This window comes from Cryptomeria japonica, chromosome 7 (genome assembly GCF_030272615.1).
Source record: "Cryptomeria japonica chromosome 7, Sugi_1.0, whole genome shotgun sequence".
NCBI classification, from domain to species: Eukaryota; Viridiplantae; Streptophyta; class Pinopsida; order Cupressales; family Cupressaceae; genus Cryptomeria; species Cryptomeria japonica.
In genome coordinates this window covers 331,077,293-331,084,073 of record NC_081411.1, presented here as the reverse complement: position 1 = coordinate 331,084,073, position 6,781 = coordinate 331,077,293, and positions in this window count along the sequence as shown.

Genomic DNA, 6,781 nt, shown 5'->3' with positions numbered 1-6,781 from the left:
CCAATGACCGTTGTTGCTCAAGATATTCTTCCTCCTGATCTGAATCCAACTTGATGTTTCTAACTTTTACTCCTTTAGTGGTAGACCTGAAGCCTTGCACTCCAGGCTGCCCTGCGGGAATACTAGCTGGTGGTGGTGCAAGGGCGTAAGTGCTTGGAGCATTTGTGGTCTCTATTGAAGGTGGCTGAGTAGGTATATCCTCAGTAGTTTCTATATCTTCCTCTTGCTCTTGGGTACCCTCTCCTATAGTTTGCCCTATAGCTGTCCTCTGTGGGAGAGTTTTGGCAAGTGGTACTGCTCCCAATCCATCGGTCACTCCCAGGTTTGCTGCCTTCTTTAACAATTCAGACTCCCTCATCTTTTCTTGGAGTTTCTTGATTAAGTCCTCAGTACTTTCTCGAGGTTTTTCCTCCTCACCTAGATCGGTGGAGGTATTTTGCCTTGAAGCTAACCTTGTCTTCCGGGCGTACTCCTTATGGCCCCTTGATTGAGGTACCCCTGAAGTGGATTCCTTCTATTTCACCTTTGAGACGTTGGGCCTTACCCTCTGGCCTAACCATTGCTTGGTCTTGTTGATGACTACTTGGGAGACCTTTTCCATATTCATGTCTTCACTTGCAAACCATTTTATTGGGGAGAGGGGCCTTTTATCTATCCCTGATTCCCTATAAACTGGATCAAGTAAGTCCCCATCATCCCTAAGGTCTTTAGGGAGGTTAGTCTCAATTCTGAAATCTCTTACCTGTGGCACATATAACCTATTATAGTTCTTCTCCCTAACCTCAAAATTGTCTTGCAGGTTGGCCCAAAAGTCCTCCAGGCTAGGCTTGTGCCCCTCATATGCCTTAGGCATAGCTTGTTTATGTTTCCCATAGGGATCATAAAACTCCCTAGCATGATCATACTCCTTCAAGTTCAAATCTTGAAGCTCTTGTTCTGCTAATTTGGCCACTTGTATCTTAGAACATGCAAAGTACCCAATAGATAGTGAGAAATCGATACCTGCTTTGTGTTTTGATGACAAAAGTGTCTGGAGGCCCACAAGCTGCCTTACATATTCTAGCAAAATTATCCTATCATTGTAATATCAGGGCATCAACATTGGGTTCCCTGTGAATCCACTAACCCTGATGTAAGTAGAGCGTGGGGTTTGGATAAACCAACATGCCCACTCTCAAATGATAGCCATGGCCTCCGGGCTAATCCGATATCCTACATCTCCTATCAATTTGATTATTATTGGGAAAACAAAGGCATCATTAACTCTCTTGAAATGAGTCTTTGCATTGGCTAGAGTGAGTTGGGAATAATACTCCCATACCTTCTTCTATCCTTCCTCCTCTCCCAATTGTCCTTCAACCTATAGCCCTGGAAACTTTCCAGCTCTAGCAGCTACCCAGATGACATATGCTGTGAAAAAGAACTTTTGGGTATACTGAACTTCTTTCATTTGCTTAAAGATATTGTCAGAGAGGATCTGTGGCCAATCTATTAAAATAGTGCTCATGAATTGGAACATCCAGGGATGAAAATTCTTGCAATCCGGCTTGTCAAAGGCCTTGCTAAGCATAATGATTAAGTCTCTTTGAGGCTCTTTGAAATCCACCCTTAGGATCTTCGTTGCCTTGAGACCTGTCTTTCTTTCTTCTTCCAACCAGTTTGTATTCATGTGCCTCTTTTTGACTGATATTCTATCATTCCATGCCTTTAAGGCCTCTTCTTCGGTTAACAAAAATATCTCCTCCCTAGTTGGGATACCAAAAACGAACCTGAGCATATCTGGAGACAAGTCTATGATTGTTTTTCCTTGTGCATCTGTGCACTTTCTAGTCTCTGGGTTATAAAATGGGGCGATGATCATTATGAACTCCGATGCTTGCAATGACTATGGAAAGGTAGTAGCTTCAACTAGGCCAAATCTCTTGATTCTCCTGTGGAGAGCCTCTAGACTAGATTTGTCCAATTGAGCCTTGATATCCTTAATTTCTATATGGTCGATTTCGGTATCCGTGACCCATCTGACTTGATCCTCTACTTTGAAACATAGACCTGTCTTTGATAATGATATTTCATGGTGGCTAGGAGTCTATCAATTTCTTTGCCTCTTTTGTTGGAGGATGAGTCCATCTAACCACTCGAACCTGCAAGCAGAACACAAATCCTCAGTCTTTGATAATAAGCATAAAAGTTGATTTAATTCGGGACTTCAGGGTCCTGGGCTAAGCACAAGTGAAGAAGGCCCAGAACTCTGGGATTCTGGGGTTAAGTTGTGTGCAAAAGGAATCCTAAAACTCCGGGGGCTCGGGGTTCTAAGCTTAGGTCAAACAGGAGCAACCCGAAACTTTGGGGTTCTGGGCTTAGGTCAAACGGGAGCCACCCAAAGCTCCGGGGGTTTGGGGTTCTGGGCTTAGGTTAAACGAGAGCCACTTGGAACTCTGGGGGTCCAGGGTTCTGGGCTTAGGCTAAACGGGAGCCACCTGGAACTCCAGGGGTCCGGGGTTCCGGGCTTAGGTCAAGCCAGCTACCCAGAACTCTGGGGTTCCAAGCGCGTGAAAACCAACTACCCGGAACTCCGAGGTTCCGGGCAAAAAAACTAGGGCACGTAAAAAGAAAAGAAACAAAAACCAACAACCAAAACAAAATGAGGAGGAAAGAAAATCTAATCTACAAACTAACAAAATGAGCGAGAAAAATCACCAACCCGGTGAATCGAAATGCCCAAAATCGCCAAGGAAAGCTCGGAAGTTTGAAGGTTTGTGTCTTGGAGCTAGGGAGGAGGAGCTTTGAATGCACAAATAAACTATAAAAGTCCATCATCCCTATTTATAGCGCATGCCAAGCCCGTCTGTAGGAATGCTTTAAACACGACCTCGGGATCTCTGAGGTCTCGAGGTTCTGAGCTCGACATGAGAAAAGGAACACCCCACCCCGAAACTCCGGGGATCCGGGGTTCCGAAGCAAGGAAAAGGAGGCTCCACCTTGGGACTCTGGGACTCCAGAGTTCCGAGGCAGAAGACACAAAACCTTGGGGCCCCGGGATTCCGCAGTTCCGAGGTCAAAACCAAATAAAATAAAAACGGACCTCGAGACTCCGAGACTCCGGAGTTCCGAGGTCAAAAACCAAAAAGAACAAAGGGACCTCGAGACTCCAGGACTCCAGAGTTCCGAGGTCAAAAACCAAAAAGAACAAAGAAGAAACAAAGGGGACCCAAATTTCGACGCAAGGAGGCTAATGGGGAAATAGATATGCAAGGCATAACATGTTCTTCTATTAATTAAACAAATTATTCAGTTTATTTGATTTAATCCATTTAACCATGTTTTGACTATCAATTAAATAAACAAAACATATTTGTTTTATTAATTCATCTTATCATAAAACCTCCTCTCACATTCAAATAAATTAATATTTATTTAAATCCCTTTATCCTCACATACATAAATTTAATTAAATAATTATCTTATCTAATTTAAATTCCCTCCCCACTTGCATTTTATAGAAAAAATAAATTGCATACTAACCCTCCCCTTAATAATTTCTAAACCCCCCATCATTAGCCTAATCACCCCTCAATGATATTCACATTCCTAATCCATATGACTAAGGAAGGAGTCACCTCTCAACTATTAAGGCTCTTGTAAAGCCTTCAATGCCCTCTCCCTTCCACAAGAAAACCCACATGGGCTTTGACTATCCTAAGCCTCACTTTAACCTTTCCACATTCTCCCAACCATTAGTTAAAAGCTTTATCCAGTAACTCAACCCTCCATGTTAACCCTCAAGTCCCCTCAAGCCTTAAAGGCCTTGACCATTCTAACCCCCACTTAACTCTTGCACATTCCTCCAACCTTTGACTATCCTAAGCCCCGCTTTAATATTTGTAGATTCTCCCAACCATTGGTTAAAATATTAATCCATTAACTCGACCATCCATGGTAACCCTCAATTCCCCTCAAGACTTAAAGGCTTTGACCATTCTAATTTCCACTTAACTCTTGCACATCCCTCCAACCTTGGGTTGAGCCTAAGCCCATCAACTCAACCATTAATGGCTCCCTTCATGTCTTCTCAAGCCTTTAAAGCTTTGTCCATTTCCCTCTCAAGTCTTCCCTTGTTGACACTTTTCAACATATGATTGTTTGAGGAAGAGCACATGGATTGAGGATCATGGAATCCTCAAGCAATCCTAGCCCTTCCTAATCCAAACCAATCTCAACCCTCCATTGCCTTGTTTTCCCTATAAATAGAACCATTTCCTTCATTGTTGGAGGGGACAAGATTTATCAATATGCATTGTTATTTTGTTGAGGTTTTGAATGCTTTTATAGGAAGGATTGGTATCATGTCTTAGCTCTTTTACTAGCGGGAATTTTTATTTGACATCCAATATTTCATTTACATCTTCATTCAAGACTTCACTATCATCAACCATCTCCTAATATTTATTTTCCATCCCTTTGTGAGTGCTCAAGCCAAGAGCAACATTCATAGTAGCATGATCTTGTAGAGGAGGAGGACAAGGAAGAGAAAATGGCATGGGTATCATTGGGAAGTATTATGTTCATTTAGTTGCTTATTTTCCTAACTAACTTCCTTTCTAATATTCTTTGATATTTTATTGAGATGGTTTTATTTCATTTTGTTTATGGTTGGACTTGTTATTTAAATAAAATCATGTTTGTTATCCACTAACCTCCATTTCCTTAGCATTAGTTTCATAGGAATTTTTAGTAATGGGATAGTAATTGGTTTTACTGCATCAACCCTCCAACATTTTACAATAATGGAAAGGTTGGGGATCACTATGTGACACAAGCACTTCCAGGCTTGAATGTACAAATAATGCATTGATGGAAGGTGTATGGGATACCATACATGACATTAATCCATGGTTGACTAAGAAGGATGTTGTATGAGGGATGAAGATTAATGACAATGTATTGGGGTTTTCTATGTGACAGACACAACCACGATAAGAAGATGTATGGTACCCACTAACTTAGGCTTTTTGTATTATCATACACTTTGATGGTAGTGACACTTAGGTCTAATTTTTCTTAAAATATGCTAATACATTTGAAAAAAATTTAAAGTGCATGAATATTTGAAAGCCTAGTTAATTGTTTATAAGTGCTAATTTTACTTGATGTATGACACTGAATGCCTTGATGTATAAGACAAAATTATAGAATTGGCTAACATGAAGCATGTGATTTGGTGGATTAAAGACAAATTTTCAATGAGAGATTGTAATAGGGATAAATAAATATCATTGGGTACTCATGAATCTCGAAAGACTTTGTACAAGATGCCCTTATGAGAAATAAATGTTTCAAGAAGATTCATGACAGAGATTTCAGCTAGAGTTTTCTCAAGTTGTTTGATAAGGTTGTATTGTCCTTTAGGAGTAGATAGGAACCACCCTTGGATAGTGATTTTATTATGCCTAGGTGAAACAACACAATCTTAAGATTTTATTTTGATCACGACTATGAAAACGTTGTTTGAATGCTCAATATGACTAATAGAGGAATTTAAGAAATGAGAGGCTTTATCATAGTTGGCATTATTGGTTTAGGAATTTTGACTTTGATGATTTGAATTTGTTTGATTATATTTTGGAAAGGGATATTGGTATATTCCTAATGGTCAATTCTTCAATGTGGAAACATTTCCTTCAATTTAACATATTCTCTTTTGATCTTATATATTGGGCACAATTCTTTAATTTCATCACTAATTAGTTGAATGACCTTATATTTTATGAAATTTATAATAGTGATGCTATATATATCATGTTGGTTTTAGTTTACTTTCGTCAAAACATCTGGTTTGAATAAAATGATCTTGTTTTCAAATCAACCAATTTGTAAAAAATTGACACCCAATGATTCCCCTAAAGGAGTATATTGATATCTCATGATTTCTTGCCAAAGGTGCCCCTTAGGGATATACTAATGTCATGAATACTTTGAATCACCTTAATGTGCTTTAAATCTATAACTCTGTCATTAATAATATTTTTATTTTTTTAAAGAATTTTGGTTTATTTGTAAATGTTTGATGTGTTTGTTCTTTATGGAAAGTTTTATCAATCCCTTAGAAACAAGTCTTTCTTGATCTAAACTGATTTTTCAATTATTTCATTAAAGGTCATAGCATAAGATGAGAGGTCATTTTTTGATTAAAGTTGGAAATAAAGATATTGGGTAACTAATTTCTTAGAATTGACCAAGGGAGCTTGCTAGTTATGCTACTCCACATTTGCATGAATGATGAGATGATTTCTCCATTTATTTGTTCATCATTTAATAGGTCCATTATCATAAGCTCATGTCCAACTTTAAAGGAGAAATCTCTTATAAATATTTTTGCCAAGTTAGGGCATTTCATGAGAGATCCTTTAGGGATATGCATGAACCATTCTAAAGCTTGGCCTCTTAACCCTCAAGGAAACAATCTAATTAGGTAGTTGTCACTATAACTTACTTCTTGGTATTCTATGATAAATTACTACACATGTTCTCTTGGATTACCTTTTCCTTTGTATTTGTCAAAGTTAGGCGGCTTGATACAAGGAGGAGAAAATATTTGTAATATGGATATGTCAAACACCTTAAATTTATTTGTTTTATGATGAATCCCCAGTTGTAGGCCTTGGACAATGTCTTTAATAGCTTGCCACTCTTGGGTGAATGATATACTTTGATGTGGTGATGTGTGTAGGATAATTTTTCTTGTTTAATTATTTTGTTGATTAAATTATTGATGAGGTTGTTG